The sequence below is a fragment of the Rhinoderma darwinii genome, chromosome 3 (genome assembly GCF_050947455.1).
Source record: "Rhinoderma darwinii isolate aRhiDar2 chromosome 3, aRhiDar2.hap1, whole genome shotgun sequence".
NCBI lineage: Eukaryota > Metazoa > Chordata > Amphibia > Anura > Rhinodermatidae > Rhinoderma > Rhinoderma darwinii.
In genome coordinates, this window is record NC_134689.1 from 311,683,191 (window position 1) to 311,702,194 (window position 19,004).

At 43.0% G+C, this 19,004-nt stretch overlaps 1 protein-coding gene across 1 annotated transcript in view; it reads left to right on the top strand.

Moving 5' to 3' along the window:
- Positions 1 to 19,004, top strand: part of SLCO3A1 (solute carrier organic anion transporter family member 3A1) — a 375,458-nt gene that overhangs the window by 244,174 nt on the left and 112,280 nt on the right. The gene's annotated exons all lie outside the window — the stretch shown is intronic.

Below are 19,004 nucleotides of genomic sequence, written 5' to 3' on the forward strand. Positions count from 1 at the left end.
CACTTTTATCATCTGTAAAAGCCTATTAATGTGATACACCAAGCTGGTTCCAGGTTTATGTGGGCTCAGTGCTAATAGTGCCAAACACTGATCAGAAAATGCCACAGAAAACCTATATAAATAGTGGAGGCAGCAATTCCCTTAGGCAGATTTTTTTTTTTCTTCTTCAAACACTTTATGTAGCAAATAAAATATAATCTAGATTTGATGTGTGTGCTCTTGAGGATAGGTTATAGCGGCTTTGAGAGTTTTGGTGATGCTTTACAGCATAAGGCCACTTCACACACCAGTACCGTATTCTGATCAGTATTTTGCATCCGTATTTGGAAGCCAAAGCCCGGAGTGGGTCCGAAACACGGGAGAGGTGCAAATGTTTCCATTATACTATTTCTCTGTGTAGGCCCCATTCCTGGTTTTGGCTTACAAATATTGAAGCAAAATACTGACCAGAATACTGACGTGTGAAAGAGGCCTAACTCCATATTCAGAGATATCCTGGTCTAAGGAGGCTTTATGCCAATTGCTACAAAACCTCCATTAACCAATATAACAAACCCCTCGCTCTATCCACATTTCCATCTTTTTTTCTATGTATCCGCGTTCTATCTGCTAGTTCAACCCCGCATCCACCCAACTTATACCAGGACTAGGAGCTATATAGCATTACTGCTTCTGCCTTCATGGCTAGCACTTCTGGTGGAAGCTATGGGGCAATTTATTACGGACCATAATTGTGGATAAAATACTGACACATTCATTTCTATTGGCCTTGGACACCTTCCCGAATATTTACGAGTGTGTGTCGGAGCCATAGAAATGAGACGCAAAAAATAGGACATGTCATATTTTTTGCATTTACAGACTGTGCTATATTTATTACTGTGAACACGGTCCACAAATGCGGATGAAACTCCACGGCCCATTCGTGCAGTATTTACCTACCATAAATACTGCACGGACATGTGCATGAGTCCTTACATGTTGTTTTGTTGCTGAACATTAGGCTTTAAAGAGGTTGTCTTATGAAGACCACACTTTTTTTTTTTTTTTTTTAAAACCTGTTAGGCGATCACCTGATTGCCGAAGGTTCGGCTTCTCTCACTCCTCGGTGATCAGCTGTTATTACTGGGGAAGCTGCGGCCAGCTACACATGTAGCATTAAGTGCCATGTAACGCAAGGACATGCTGGGATCAGCCAGAATGGGATTTTGGTACATAGGGGGGGACCTAACGTCGTCCATATGCCCTAATAGGGCATATGAACAGGTTGTCCTGATGGGACAACCTCTTTAAGCAGATGTAATATTCACACTGCACAATCTACATAAACTCAGGCAGGTCATACAGTGTTAGTTTACAAAATAAGGAAATTACTTTTGAATGCACCAGGTAAAAGAAGAGGGTTCTTTACAAGTATAAGCAATCAAAAATACCCCAAAATCAGATCTTGAGACTATATTACAAATATGATCAATGACCCGTCCCATGCTTTCCTCAATTATCTTGTCAATCCTATAAATGGCATACACTGAATATCCAATTTATTAGAGACCATTTCATGATTTCAGCTTCCCCGTATGGAAATTAGACACGTGATCCTGGAATACAGCATAAAATCAAGTGAGCATATTTTCCATGGATCAGTTTCAGTGTGAATCCACATTAGAATGAGAAAAGTCAAGCTATCTGAGCAACTTCGAACGAGGCATAGTCATTGGTGTTATACTAGTCGGGGCCAGTATTTAAAAAAAACTGTCACCCTTGTTGGGGTTTTCTCGTGTAACGTTGTCAAGAGTATACAGCGAATGGTGTGATAGAGGAATAGCAACCAGCTAAAAGGTATCCTGTGGACGTCAACAACCCGGTCAATGAAAGGAGTCAGAGGAGAATGTCAAGAATCATTCTGACGAACAGGCAGTGCACAATCAAACAATTGCAGCCAAATACAACGCTGGTGCTCCAACTAACGTGTCCAATGCAAAACTTGTTACTCCTTAGCACGGATGGGCTAAAACAGAAGATGAGCCATTCGAGTGCCATTTTTATCTAATGGAAACAGAAAGGCCAAGACTCCAGTGGGCTCAAAAATTAGATCAATGAGAAGTGGAAAAACGTTGACTGGTCAGATGATTTCAGATTTCTTTTGCACCATGCTAATTTGGCGCAAGCAGCATGAATAGAAAAACCCTTCCAGTCAAGTGTCAACAGTTCAATCTGGTGGAGTAATGGTGTGGGGATGCTTTCTTGGCACACCCTGTGTCCTCTGATACCTTTGGATGGATGTTCGAACAGTAGGGCTTAACTAAGCAATGTGACCGACCAAGTTCATCCCTTAACGGGGTTATCCCACCACATCAACTTATCACCTATCCATAAGATGCGTGATAAGTGTTTGATCGCTGGGGTCTCACTGCTGGGACCTCCACTGATCAAGAGAATGGGAGTCCTGAGTCACCTGGGGACTTGACTTTGGGGTTGCCGCAGATGACTGAGCGCTGTACCCCCAGCGATCAAACACTTATTACCTTTACTGTGGATAGGTGATAAGTGATGTGTTGGAATAACCCCTTTATGGCAGAAGGCAGAGGCGTAGCTAGGTTCTCCAGCACCCGGGGCAAAGATTCAGTTTGGCGCCCCCCCCCCAACGTCTTTCCCGACATCTCCTTCCCCCTCGCCGTGTTTGTTTTCTCTACCAATCGACGTGTCATTTCTTTTTATGTAACGCGAGCATAAAATTATTTGTACATTTCACAAGCAATATGGTTCTATACACAACACCAGAACCAAGCTCGGTACATATATACAGCCCCAGAACAAATACAGCTCAATTTAGTGCAACCCCTGCCGTATAGGTTTGTACGGCGTAAAACTACAGCTCCCAGCATAGCCCGAACAATGGTAAGGATATGCTGGGAGATGCCGTTTCACAAAAAATAAATCCTATCATAATCACACCACCCATCATCTCGCTGCAGATCATACAGTGACTACATCACTGATTAGAGGCAGAATGAACATTTACATTGAGTGACTCACCGGTGACGTCTCAGATTCTAGTTCTTTTTCTCCATTTGGTCCAGACCTCTATGATGACTTCTCCCGGTCCATTTCTGCAGTTTGACGCTCACATGTCTTCAGCTTCTCACTTTTCCAACATTTCTGCACCTATAAATAAATATAAAGTTATCAATATACCACACACTACGCCCCTAAATATAATAGCGCCATACACTGCACCTCTAATTATAATAGCACCATACACCGTGTCCCACACACACACAGTGCCCCCTGTAGATAGTGTCTGCCATAGAGCCCCTGTAGATAGTGCCCCCATATAGACCACCCCTGTATATAGTGTCCCACAAATAACTCCCCCTATAGTGCTCTACAGATAGCCCACCCCTGTATATAGCCCCCTGTAGATATAGCCGACCCCTGTATATAGTGCTCCACATAAAGTCCACCCCTGTATATAGTGTTTCACAGATATCCCACCCCTGTATATAGCCCCCCCCCTTGTACATATAGTCCACCCCTGTATATAGTGCTCCACTAGATAGTCCACCCCTGTATATAGTGCCCCACAGATAGCCCACCCCTGTATATACTATATACAAGGGTGGGCTATCTGTGGAGCACTATATACAGGGGTGGACTATATGTACAAGGGGGCTATATACAGGGGTGGGCTTTCTGTGGAGCACTATAGGGGGAGCTATTTGTGGGATACTATATAAAGGGGTGGGCTATATCTACAGGGGGACTATATACAGGGGTGGGCTATATCTACAGGGGGACTATATCTACTGGGGGACTATCTACAGGGGTGGGCTATCTACAGGGGGACCATATCTACAGGGGGACCATATCTACAGGGGGACCATATCTACAGGGGGACCATATCTACAGGGCTGGGATATACACAGGGGGGCTATATCTACAGGGGTGGGCTATACACAGGGGGAGCTATATACAGGGGTGGGCTATGCACAGGGGGGCTGTATCTACAGTGGTGGGCTATACATAGGGGGGCTATACATAAGGGGGCTATATACAGGGGTGGGCTATATACAGGGGGAATATATCTACAGGGCTGGGCTATATCTACAGGGCGACTATATCTACAGGGGGGGCTATATACTGGGGTGGGCTATCTATGGAGCACCATATACAGGGGTGGGCTATATCAACAGGGGGCTATATACTATATAGCCCACCCCTGTATATGGTGCTCTATAGACAGCCCACTCCAGTATATAGCCCCCTGTAGATATAGTCCCCCTGTATATAGCCCCCCCTGTATATAGCCCAGCAGATATAGTCCCCCTGTATATAGCCCAGCCCTGTAGATATAGTCCCCCTGTATATAGCCCAGCCCTGTAGATATAGTCCCCCTGTATATAGCCCAGCCCTGTAGATATAGTCCCCCTGTAGATAGACACCCCCGTAGATAAAGTCCCCCGTGTAGACAAAGTCCCCCCCGCAGATGCAGCCACACTTCTATTACAATTTAAAAAAAAAATATTCAAACTCACCTTATTCCCGCTCCCACGCCGTCCAGCAGCCATGGAGACCTGCTCTCTTCTGCGCAGGTCTCCAGGGGGTTGAACACAGCGTCTATGAAAGGCGCTGATTGGCTGGGCAGGATGAATTTCCCTGTCAGTCAGTCATCGCCTTTCATCGACGGAAGCGTCACTGGTACAAAAGGTACCAGTCGCTTCATTTGTGGAAAGGCGCTGAATGGCCGGGCACGGAACGTGCCCGGTCATTCATTGCTTTGTAATTGTACCTGTGTCCTTGCGACACAGGTACAATTATAGTGCAGGAGGAGGGGGCGCTGGCGCCCACCTCTGAACTGCGCCTGGGGCACATGCCCCGCTTGCCCCCCCCTAGCTACGCCCCTGCAGAAGGCCACTTTGGCGACACCTGTGAGAAGCTATCCTGTCCACATGGACCAATATTCCTGCAGAAGGATTTCAACACCAAGTGCAATCTATGACACGACAATTGCTGCGGTTTTGAAGACCAAAGGAGGTCCAACACGCTACTAGATGGGTGTCTCTAATAAAGTGACTTTTCAGTGTACGTCTAAGCATTGGTAATATACACCGCATTCCAAATTATTATGCAAATGTTATTTTTCGCTGATTTTCCTAAATAGCCGATGCAAATGACAGTCAGTATAATCTTCAAGCCATCAACCGTTGGAGTATAATGCAAATTTTATTGAACAAATCTCCTAATGATAATAGATTTTTTTTTAGAAGTAAAAAACTCAAAATGCACTGTTTCAAATTATTATGCACAACAGAGATCAAAACATTTTAAAGGTTGTAAAGAGAACTAAAATGGTAATTTGTTGAATTTGCAGCATCAGGAGGTCATATTTACAGAAATCAAAAGCTCTTTCAATCAAAGAAAACTTAACAGGCCAAGTTACATGTTAACATAGGACCCCTTCTTTGATATCACCTTCACAATTCTTGCATCCATTGAATTTGTGAGTATTTGGACAGTTTCTGCTTGAATATCTTTGCAGTATGTCAGAAAAGCCTCCCAGAGCTTCTGTTTTGATGTGAACTGCCTCCCACCCTCATAGATATTTTGCTTGAGGATGCTCCAAAGGTTCTCAATAGGGTTGAGGTCAGGGGAACATGGGGGCCACACCATGAGTTTCTCTTCTTTTATGCCCATAGCAGCCAATGACACAGAGGTATTCTTTGCAGCATGATATGGTGCATTGTCATGCATGAAGATAATTTTGCTACGTAAGGCACGGTTCTTCTTTTTGTACCGCGGAAGAAAGTGGTTAGTCATAAACTCTACGTACTTTGCAGAGGTAATTTTCACACCGTCAGGGACCCTAAAGGGGCCTACCAGCTCTCTCCCCATGATTCCAGCCCAAAACATGACTCCGCTACCACCTTGCTGACGTCGCAGCCTTGTTGGGACATGGTGGCCATTCACCAACCATCCACTACTCCATCCATCTGGACCATCCAGGGTTGCACGACACTCAGCAGTAAACAACACGGTTTTAAAATTAGTCTTCATGTATTTCTGAGCCCACTGCAACCGTTTCTGCTTGTGAGCATTGTTTAGGGTTGGCCGAATAATAGCTTTATGCACACTTGCAAACCTCTGGAGGATCCTACACCTTGAGGTTCGCGGGACTCCAGAGGCACCAGCGGCTTCAAATACCTGTTTGCTGCTTTGCAATGGCATTTTAGCAGCTGCTCTCCTAATCCTATTAATTTGTCTGGCAGAAACCTTCCTCATTATGCCTTTATCTGAACGAACCCGTCTGTGCTCTGAATCAGCCACAAATATTTTCACAGTACGATGATCACGCTTACGTTTTCTTGAAATATCCAATGTTTTAATACCTTGTCCAAGGTATTGCACTATTTCACGCTTTTCGGCAGCAGAGAGATCCTTTTTCTTTCCCATATTGCTTGAAACCTGTGGCCTGCTTAATAATGTGGAACATCCTTCTTAAAGAGGCTCTGTCACCAGATTCTTAAATCCCTATCTCCTATTGCATGTGATCGGCGCTGCAATGTAGATAAAAGTAACGTTTTTTTTTTTAAAAACGTTCATTTTTGGCCAAGTTATGAGCTATTTTATATATATATATATATATATATATATATATATGCGAATGAGGTTTGAAATGGACAACTGGGCTTTTTTTTTTTCGTTATGTCCAACTGGGCGTGTATTGTGTTTTTAACTGGGCGTGTTTACGTGTATGACGCTGACCAATCAGTGACCAGTCAGCATCATACACTCCTCTATATTTATTTACACAGCAGCGATGTGCAGCCACATAAACAGAGATTAACGTTAATCAAGTGTCCTGATAATGAATACACATGAAATCCAGCCTGGACTTCATGTGTATTCAGAATCCTGACACTTCTGACTCTTTTCTTTGTGATTTCTAGCAAGGGAAACGAAATCTCGCGAGATTACGGAGGTAAACGAGATTTCGTTTCACTTGCTGGAAATCTCACAGAAAAGATTCAGAAGTGTCAGGATTCTGAATACACATGACATCCAGGCCGGATTTCATGTGTATTCATTATCAGGACACTTGATTAACGTTAATCTCTGTTTATGTGGTTGCACATCGCTGCTGTGTAAATAAATGTAGAGGAGTGTATGACGCTGACTGGTCATTGATTGGTCAGCGTCATACACGTAAACACGCCCAGTTAAAAACACAATACACGCCCGGTTGGACATAACGAAAAAAAAACACCCAGTTGTCCATTTCAAACCTCGTTTGCATATATGTAAAATAGTTCATAACTTGGCCAAAAATGAACGTTTAAAAAAAAAACAAAACGTTACTGTTCTCTACATTGCAGCGCTGATCACATGCAAATAGGAGATAGGGATTTGAGAATCTGGTGACAGAGCCTCTTTAAGTCGTTTTCCTTTGATTGGGCACACCTGGCAAACTAATTATCACAGGTGTCTGAGATTGATTACAATGATCCAAAGAGCCCTAAGGGTATGTTCACACGCTGAGAGGCAGTTACGTGTGAAAAGACAGACTGTTAACAGCTGCCTCGTTTCACACGTAAAAGCTCCTCCTCGTAATTTACGAGGCGTCTGAGACGCTCGTAAACCTTGAGCCGTGCTTCATTGATTTCAATGAAGAACGGCTCAAATTACGTGGCAAAGAAGTGCCCTGCACTTCTTTGCCGAGGCAGTAAATTTACGGGTCGTCGTTTGACAGCTGTCAAACGACGACTCGTAAATAACAGGTCGTCTGCACAGTACGTCGGCAAACCCATTCAAATGAATGGGCAGATGTTTGCCGACGTATTGTAGCCATATTTTCAGACGTAAAACGAGGCATAATACGCCTCGTATACGTCTGAAATTTGGCCGTGTGAACATACCCTAAGACACAATACCATCCATGAGTTTAATTGAAAAACTAATAATTAAATGTTTATGACACTTAAATCCAATGTGCATAATAATTTGGAACACGGTGTACAACATACACCTCACCTGTTAACTATAGGAGGTAGTTTCAATTAAATAAAACGATAGAAATTATGGTAAAATTTAATCAAGGCACCTAGCACTCTTAGGGTATGTTCACACGACAGCGTCCGTAACGGCCAAATTTACGGGGCTGTTTTCAGGAGAAAACAGCCCCGTCATTTCAGCCATAACGGCATGTGCAGGCGCTTGAACGCCGCATCCATTACGGACGTAATTGGCGCTGCTTTTCATTGGAGTCAATGAATAACGGCTCCAATTACGCCCCAAGAAGTGACAGGTCACTTCTTTAACGCGGGCGTCTATTTACGCGCCGTCTTTTGACAGCGGTGCGTAAATATACGCCTCATGTGAACAGACAAACGTCAGCCCATTGCTTTCAATGGGCAGATGTTTGTCAACGCATTCAAGCCGTAATTTCGGACGTAATTCGGGGGTAAATACGCCCGATTTACGTCCGTAATTAGTGTGTGTGAACATACCCTCAGGGTCAGATTACACACAGTTTTTTGGTGCTGATTTTGACCCAAAACCGCGTCTGAATCAGCGCCAAAAAAATAAGCCCAACCCCCCCATTGATTTCAATGGGAAGCAGAGGCGTTGTTCTTTCTTTCCGTGGTTTCCACCTCTGACCAGGGGCGCAACTTATAGGGGGGCGCCAGTGCCACCCCCTCCTGCACTATAATTGTACCTGCATTTATAGGACACATGTACAATTAGAAGCAATGAATGGCCGGGTACTTTGCACCGCTTGCATAGTTGAAAGGTGATGATTGACAGGGAAAGTCATTCCCAGTTCAACCCCAGGAGACCTGCACAGAAGAGAGCAGGTCTCCATTGCCGCCAGACGGCGTGGGAACAGGACTAAGGTGAGTTTGAATAGTTTGTTATTTTATCGTCATAAAAAAGTGTGTGGCATTATCTATGGGGGGGGGGCTTTATCTACAGGGGGGCGTTATCTACGGGGGGGCTTTATCTACCGGGGGGGGCTTTATCTACAGGGGGGGCTTTATCTACAGGGGGGCTTTATCTACCAGGGTTTTTTTTTATATGGGTGGGCTCTGTCTGCAGGGGGTGCTATATACTGGGGTGGGCTATATGTGGTGCACCATATACAGGAGTGGGCTATATCTACAGGGGGCTATATACAGGGGTGGGTTATCTGTGGAGAACTATATACAGGGGTGGGCTATATCTACAGGGGGGCTATATACAGGGATGGGCTATATGGGGACACCATCTACAGGGGGCTCTATGGGGGGCACTATCTACAGGGGGCTCTATGGCAGGCACTATCTACAGGGGGCACAGTGTGTGTGTGGGACACAGAGCATGGTGCTATTATAATTAGAGGTGCAGTGTATGGCGCTATTATATTTAGGGGCGTAGCGTGTGGTATAGTGAGAACTTTATCTTTGTTTATAGGTGTAGAAATGTTGGAAAAGTGAGAAGCTGAAGACATCTGAGCGGCAAACTGCAGAAATGGGCTGTGACCGGGAGAAGTCATCATAGAGGTCTGGACCGGATGGAGAAAAAGAACTAGAATCTGAGACGTCACCGGTGAGTCACTTAATGTAAATGATTATTCTGCCTCTAATCAGTACTGTAGTCACTGTATGATCTGCAGTGAGATGATGGGTGGTGTGATTATGATATGATTTTTTTTTGTGAAACAGCAGCTCCCAGCATATCTTTACCATTGTTCGGGCCATGCTGGGAGCTGTAAACAATTTAGTGCAAACCTATACGGCAGAGGTTGCACTAAATTGAGCTGTTGCTGTATTTATGTACTGAGCTTGGTTCTGATGCTGTATATATGTACTGAGCTTGGTTCTGGGACTGTATTTATGTACTGAGCACTATTCTGGTGTTTGTGTATAGAACTATATTGCTTGTAAAATGCACAAATGTTGAGTTACATAAAAAGAAATGTGGAAAAGAAATGACACGTCGATTGGTAGAGAAAACAAACATGGCAAGGAGATGTCGGGAAAGAGGTAAGGGGGGGCGCCAAACTGAATCTTTGCCCCGGGTGCTGGAGAACGTAGCTACGCCTCTGCCTCTGTTCACCCATTGAAATCAATGGGTGGCAGATAAAACCTGTGGCGCTAATTTCTGAGCATTTTTTGCTGCGTTTTTTTGTCCGCAGTACTTGCCCTCGATTTAATGGCTGAAGGGCAAAAAGCATCGCAAAAAAACACAGAAAAAAAGCATTAAAACAATGCTGGCACTTCAAAATCTGCCTCAAGATAGGGAACTTTGAGGCAGATTTTTTCTGTCTGCAAAAAACTCAGAGTAAACTGACCTTACTGGTCGAAAAACCATTGCGCTGGTCCCATAACATTTTGAATATACTGTTCATAATAATTGTGTAATACCAGGTATTATAAATTACTTATACTGTCCGTGGGAGATTAACACTGACAATTTTATTATATTAATCCACTAATTCTTCTGTAATGCGGCAGCGTTACATCATTGAAATGCTAAAAGTCTATTGTTAATGGCCATTTTCTAGATTTTTATCGACATGTTAAAATAGGTTGTCGGAAATTTTATGAGCAAATCAAAAATACCACATGCTGTGAAGAGTACATTAAAGCGAAAACAAAAGGCGTTTGCTGTCGTTTCCTACATTTAAGAGCCTATTAGCAAAGTTGTAAATGAAGGTTTAATATCATTGGAGCTTTTTATGATGGTTAATCAGGAGAAGGTGGTGGCCCTCTGCTGATGAATAAATACAGAGATATTCCTTTTAGAGGTTGTATACCCACCGGTCGCTATCATTCAATTTCCTAAGCAGGCAGCAGATGGTATTCAGACTGGCATTTGATCCTTTTAGCAGCAGTTTAGTTTATCTTTGCTTGTGTTACTAGTGGGATGTCTGGTGGACAGGGACTACTGCTTGCGAGTTTCACACAATGGCACAGCAAATAATTTTTAGGAGCTATTTACAGTCCAAGTGTTCTTGTAAAAAGACTGCACAGACCTCCTCCCTTACTTCATCTCCCAAAAGATCATCATTTTGTTCGACAAGAAGGCTGTCAATTGAAGTTCTCCATGTCAAGTACTGTTCTAGCAAGAAAAAAGCTAGTTTGTGTATCGATTTACATGTATATCAGGGAGAAGATAGAAAAAGCAAATAAGCACTTACTCACGGGAGAGATTACAGGAAGATGCGTGTATTATCTTCTTTATGCAATTGCTCTAATTTGACGACACTCACAGTGGTGCCACGTGTACTTTTCTACCTTAAACTTTTGGGTCTCTCCTGGTATATGACTAAAATAACGGAACATTGCTTTAAAAGGGTTATACAGTCTCTAAAAATTGATGGCCTTTCCTCAGGATAGGCCAGCAATAGCTAATGGGTCAGGGTCCGATTCCCAGGACCCTCGCCGATCAGCTGTTTTGAAGGGGGTACAGCACTCGTACTAGCGCTGCTTTTCCTTCATTTCTACTTGCTCACTGTGAATTTCCAACACGCATTTAGCAGAGATTCACAGGTATTGCAGCCTTCTTCTCCTATTCACTTCAATCCTTGTATCTAGTCACTGTTATTTTAACATTAGTATTGTATGTTTCCAGAGAAACCATTTAAGTTAAATTGCTGTAGTCACTGGTAGGTGAACAAAGTCAAGTACAGATGTAACAGAGCTGAGTTTGTCACTTAATGGCTTGTTTTTGTGCGCCAAGATAGCTCATTGATTAAAAGGTTTTTTCTCACTAATCCATCACTTACTGATCAGAAGGGTACTACCTGCCTGTGCAGGGAGTTACAACACAGCCCCATTCGTTAACTGTGCAGGAGATATGCTAAAGGGACCTGTGTCTCTTTATTCTCCGGATTGGTGTGGGTCCCGGAAGTTGGGCTCCCACAGATCATAATGTTGTGGCATGTCCTAGCGATATGTCACAACATTTTATGATGGTAATACCCCTTTAATATAACACATTAGATATGCCTTCAACCCAATGTAAACCCCTGAATAAGAGATTGCTAAATCTGTATAGCTTGAAAAAAGTGCTACCTCCAAAAATGATATTTTGTGAGATATATATATATATATTTATATATAATACTACTTTACACTATTAATGAATTGTTGGTTTCAGCTCTTTTTTTATATTTAGCTATTTTAATAGTTATTATAATAGACTATTCTTTCCTATGGCACAACCATTATTTATAATTACTTGTCACAATTCCATGCAACTTCTACATTACATTTCTACATTACAAACTAAATGAATTCTCATTCATGATGCCGCTTGCTATAATGAATACTGGTACACAGCCCTTATTGTCACAACTGCAAATAGAAAATAAAGTGGGTGTTTATTTCCTTATCAAAGCAGTGTTTTTTCAATTCCCAGGTTACATGGAAGGCTGGTATTATAAAGAATTAAACACATATAGTTTACACCTAGGAGTTGAGTATCTTATACCGTCCTGCAATTCTGGTGTAGGTGGCATGTACTGTCTAAACCCCCAGAATCAACCAAAAATGAACTGTTTTATTTTATTTTGTGCCTAATGAAGTTTAGAATGAGATCCTCACACAACCATCGGAAAGCTACAATATATGTGCGATACAGTTGGGTCCAGAATTATTTGGACAGTGACACAATCTTCATGATTTGGGCTCTGCATGCCACCACATTGGATTTGAAATGAAACAACTGAGATGCAATTGAAGTGTAGACTTTCAGGTTTATTTCAAGGGGTTGAACAAAAATATCCTGTGAAACATTTAGGAATTGCAAACATTTCTCTACACAGCCTCCTCATTTCAGGCGGTCAAAAGTAATTGGACAAATTAACATTACCATAAATAAAATGGTTTTTAATACTTTGTAGAGAATCCTTTGCAGGCAATGGCTGCCTGAAGTATTGAACCCATGGACATCACTAAACGCTGGGTTTCCTCCTTTATGATGCTTTGCCAGGCCTTTACTGCAGCCGTCTTCAGTTGTTGCTTGTTTGTGGGTCTTTCTGCCTTAAGTTTTGTCTTAAGCAAGTAAAATGCAGCTCGATCGGGTTGAGATCTGGTGATTGACTTGGCCATTGCAGAATATTCCACTTCTTTGCCTTAAGAAACTCCTAGGTTGCTTTAAGCAGTATGTTTTGGGTCATTGTCCATCTGTACTGTGAAGCGACGTCCAATCAACCTTGCTGCATTTGGCTGAATCTGAGCAGAAAGTATATCCCTGAACACTTCAGAATTCATCCGGCTGCTTCTGTCTTCAGTCACATCATCAATAAACACTAGTGACCCAGTGACTTTGGCAGCCATTCATGCCCATGCCATCACACTGCCTCCACCATGTTTTACAGAGGATGTGGTGTGATTTGGATCATGAGCCGTTCCAAGCCTTCTCCATACTTTCTTCCTCCCATTATTCTGGTACAGGTTGATCTTAGTTTCATCTTTCCAAAGAATGCTGTTCCAGAACTCGGCTGGATTCTTTACATGTCGTTTGGCAAAGTCTAATCTGGCCTTTCTATTTTTTAGGATGATTAATGGTTTGCACCTTGTGGTGAACCCTCTGTATGTGCTCTAATGAAGTCTTTTCTTTATAGTCTTCCTAACATTTGTGCTATCTCTCTGATGGATTTCTTCATTTTTTTCAGCCTAACGATGGTTTGTTTCACTTCCATTGAGAGCTCCTTTGGTGTTTTTATATCCCATTTCGTGATGCTTTAAAGCATAAGGCCACTTTCACATGCCAGTACCGTATTCTGAACCGTATTGCATCAGTATTTGGAAGCCATAGCCAGGAGTGGGTCCAGAACATGGAAGAGGTGCAAATGTTTCCTTTATACTATTTCTCTGTGTAGGTTCCATTCCTGGTTTTGGCTTATAAATGCTGAAGCAAATTACTGACCAGAATATTGCCGTGTGAAAGAGGCCTAACTCCATATTCTGATATATCCTGGTCTAAGCTGCTACAAAAACTCCCATTGTTCCTGATGGAACCAATATTCGCAGTCGACTTGTCACAGCATCGGCAATGCTGTGGACGGGGATTCCTCTTCAGGAGTTGCCCCTAATGTCACTGTCCATATATGAACAGAGACATCAAGCGGAGTGCTCCAGGACCGAAATCCCCGGCCACACTGGGATTCCGCTCCTTCAGGGAGCTACAGTGGCGCTATCTACAGGAAGGGGGGTGCTATCTACAAGGGGGCTGTGTGGCACTACCTACAAGAGGGCTGTGGGCTGTGTGGCACTACCAACAAGGGGGCTGTGGGCTGTGTGGCACTACCGACAAGGGGGCTGTTGGCTGTGTGGCACTACCAACAAGTGGGTTTTGGGCTGTGCGGCACTACCAACAAGGGGGCTGTGTGGCACTACCTACAAGGGGGCTGTGTGGCACTACCTTCAAGGGGGCTTTGTGGCCATACCTTCAAGGTGGCTGTGTAGCACTATCTACAGGGGGAATCTGTGAGTGGTGGGCTGATGGTCATTTTACCGTGCGTGGGGGGTTGATGGTCATTTTACTGTGAGTGGGGGACTGATGGTCTTTTTACCGTGCATGGGGGGCTCAAAGTTATTTTACTGTGAGTGGCGGGCAGATGGTTATTTTAATGTGAGTGGTGGGCTAATGGTCATTTTACTGTCAGTGGGGGACTGATGTTAATTTTACTGTGAGTGGGGGGGGCTGAGGGTCATTATACTGTGGGTGACGAGCTGATGATTATTTTACTGTGAGTGGCGGGCTGATGGTCATTTTACTGTAAGTGGGGGGCTGATGGTCATTTTACTGGGAGGGGGGCTGATTGTCATTTTACTGTGAGTGGGGGGCTGATGGTCATTTTACTGGGAGGGGGGCTGATTGTCATTTTACTGTGAGTGGGGGGCTGATAGTTATTTTACTGTGAGTGGTGGGCTGATGGTCTTCAAGTGGTTTCCGCCTCTGACCTCCAATTGATATTAATAGGAGGCAGAAAATGCCTGCGTCGCCCGTTTGGAGCATTTTTTTCTGCGTCTTTTGCATTTGCTTCAACGGCTTAAGAAAAAACGCAAAAAAAAAAAAAGGTCAAACAACGCTGTCAATTCCTGAAGGAATTTTAAGGCAGATTTTTTTTTTGCCTTACTAAAAAACTCTGTGTGAACATACCCTACGAGTGTAGTGCTTGTTTTTAGCCTTTTTCTGACTTTCTCTAAACAATTTTTGGTAGGGGTGCTGTGAAGAAATTTTTATTTTTCCAGTGCTACCTCGAGTCCGAAAAGGTTGGGAAACTCTGTACTAGGTGTGACAGACCATGTGGACAGGTTGTGGATGGGGTCTATATTTACCCAAGATTTCTGTCTTCTGCTATCTGAAAACAACCAGGGAATAAATTAAGCAGAGAATGTGGTTCTTCCTCTGCAATAGGTTTTGTCTAAAACCTGGAAAAGGGCCTGGTTGTTGGAGTGGGGAGAGATAGGTGGGTCCCCACTCCATCCACACAGTCCTGGTCTTGGGCTGTCTAGCTATTAATCAGGGGTCAGGTGTGATAGCCCTTTAAAAAGGCTGCAGTTCAGTCACACTCTCTCTCAGCCTGGGGAGAGGAGCTTGTGAGAGCAAAACAGACTGCATTCATAACAGGTTGTATGGTCTGCATGGTTTATGGTGCCAGGCATTAGGCCTGCACTGTGTTAGTTAGGATACCTGACTGTATAGTTAGTGCCGGACAGGCATAGAGTTTTCTTTTATTTGTTTTCTTTTTATTTCATGTACAACCTGTAAATAAAACTGGCTGAGGCCAGTAGTACCACATCTTTGCTGCGCGGACTGAAATTTTGAAATTTACTGGCGTGTTTGATACCGAGTGCCCGTCTACCCCAGGAGACGACTGTCCTGCTACCTAATTCCCTTACATAGGCTACAGGACCATGCCGGCCTACGCAAGGATCCCGTCGTGGAGCAGCTCAGTTCATCGTGGGAACGGGGCCTAGGTGAGTACCATTTTTGTTTTTGTTTTGGGGCACTGTCTACAAGGGGGAGGTGGGGGACTGTATGGCACTGTCTACAAGGGGGAGGTGGGGGGCTGTATGAAATGATCTACAAGGAGTAGGTGGGAGATTATGGCACCGTCTACAGGGAGGCTGTATGGCAAAATCTACAGGGGGCACTATACTGTGTGGGGGCCACTAAGCGGACATTATACTGTGTAGGGGTACTACTGGTCGCATAATACTGTGGGCACAATTAGAGGACAAAATACTGTGTCCTTTAAGGGGTTGTAATATATTATATTAAATATTATTATTATACTGTATGGGGGCACTAAAGGGGCATTATAATTTTTTTTATGGGGCATTTTATTTAATGATGGGGTGGGGCGCCGAAAGATCATTCTGCACAGGGCGCCATCTATCCTAAGGCCGGCTCTGTCTAAAGGGTTTACAGTATTGTGTACATTTTTGTTATAATGGATACCCTGGCTGCAGCAGTCACTTTAAGAAGATAGAGGTTCATGATGAGGGGAAAAACTACAGGCTAGTCAGTGAAGGAGCGTGGAAAGAAAAGGAAAGTAACCAGGAGGAAGACTGTAAAATGGAGGGTTTTAACCTTCACTGAAACAGAATATCACTCACACCATTAACATTGCAGACACCCCTTTGTCCCCTAGTTATGTATAATCCATAATCGATGTTCTTAATATGCTATCAATTTACTTACACATCAATGAGTGTTAGTTATCGACATGTATTATAGTAAAATAAAATCTAAGGCTGACAGTATTTTCATTAGTAGTATCTAGAGTATTCAGAATGATGTCTTTAATTAAGATGAATTTCTTATGCTTTTAACCAATATCACAAGTTATTTTGCAAGGTGGGAAATCCTAATAGTTAACTTTTAATAAACTCGTCCTAGGTCAGCACAATAGCTGTCAGTGTTCCATTATGTATAGTTTTCATTTACACAGGTATATGTTGCTTTTGAGTATTTGAGACTGTTCCTATGTCATCTACATCTTCATATACTATTCCAATATTGCAACTAATAATTTCCCTGTGCATGATAATCTTAGTGATATTGTATCACTTGCCTCAGCCCCATGTATCAGAGAAAAAATTGTCGCCATTACTGTCCTCTCTAGATGAGGGAGGCTTCAGGCACATGCACTGTTGACACAGCCATTTCCAGCTATGAATATGTAGCAGTTTAAATCAGAAGAGCTCCATTTTTATGATATTCTAATGATGCTGAAGAAGTGATGTGATTCACAAAGGAGCTTGCATTTTAAGCAGGGCATTTGATGATGTTACTAATGAACATTTCGCTCTCGTTGCACGCAGGAAACTTGGATATAATTTCAGGGTCCACATTTCATTATACGGCTGCTTTTAATTAAATATATTTTACTTTCTTCCATTGTAGATTCCAACAAGTCATTTGATCTGACGTTATCTTACCTGTTTCATGAATTTAAATCTGCAAAAAAATAATTTATATATCGTTTTAGTATCTACTGTACCAAATAATCTATTGATTCCTGGGTTGTTATAACATAAGGAAAACAGGCAAACGGTAGTGATGGATGGATAGAATGGAGAGATAAATAGATGTGGAATTTTCCTGCATGGAGGGAGGTAGCATGAATTTATCTAGATATTTTTGGACAAATTTCAAATGAAATAAGATGATATTAACCACTTGTATTCCTGTTTGGCCATAAGCCAATCACTGCCTTATGACATGATATCAACATGAATGGTAAATCATAATGGTGGGCCTCAATTGGCTGTTGTGATCACGTGATGTGAATATCTCATGGTTGTCACAGAGGATAAACAGAAAAAATTGGGACTGTTACGCATCCGTGAAAAGGAAATGACACAAAATTACTAAGATAAATATATATTATAGTTTTAGTTATATTAAAACGTAGTTAAAAATCCCCAAAAACCCTTCAAGGAAACGCATTATCAGTAATTCTCTTCTATACTTCTATTACCCAATTCCCGCAATTTTGAATGAGAATAATTCTGGTAAAAGAGGAAAACGGCCACACAAATTAAATCGCCCACTGGGGTGACAGAATATATGCGCCGTGTCCAGCATTTTTTTTCTTCCTATAAATGAATAAAGCAGATGGATTGTTTCAATGTACTGATCGCAATCCACCATACCCTGGCCTCTCCATTTACTTTCTACACGAGATGTACACAGGTAATAGGTACTGTATATTCGGGAAATGCTGATAGTGAAAATGACATTTACTAACCTAGATACTTACCTGGCAGGAGAGATACCATGATCACTAAGGTGAGATTGGGACTTTCTTGCCAGGTTCTTGCTTCTCGGTCTTTGGCTTAGACCATGTGTAGTAGGGTCCTAATCTGAGGTTAGTAATCATCTCTGGCGGTGGATTGGTCGCCATCGTAGAGGGATGACAGAACACCAAGGAGAGGTGCAGAGAACCACATGGTTGATGCTATCGGTCGGGTAGCTGAAAAGTTCGAGTTGCTAAGTGCCCCAGGAGTGGTGACCCTGGGTTGCCTGAACTCACTGGGGATAGAGACTCACTGAGTGATGGCACACTTGCACGCACTTGTCTTTCACGCTATTTGAGCACACACCTTTTATTTTCCCAGCCTTCTGGCTGGGAAATGAGGATTTTTTTTATATCTGGCTAATGTCCAGGCTGTATAACAGCGCACATTCGCTTATTTAATTTTGTTTTTTCACACTGTTTGTCACGTGTGTTACAGGATTTTCGGATGCGGTGCCCTTTTGGGACCCTTCCAAGGTCTAGGGGGAAAATGTTTGGCCTTCTGGTTCCTTTTTCCCCTGCAACCTGGCCTCCCTTCTTCGGAAGGGAGGCACAACCAGATACAGGCTCCAGATACAGGCTTGGAGTGTTGTTGGGTCCCCCTTAGCTTCGGCAAGGGGGGATCATTGAGCCTCGATCCTCTTGACCTACGGTTTGGAGGGTCGGAGAATGGTTATGCGGGACCGCATCCTTTGTGCACTTTTTTGTG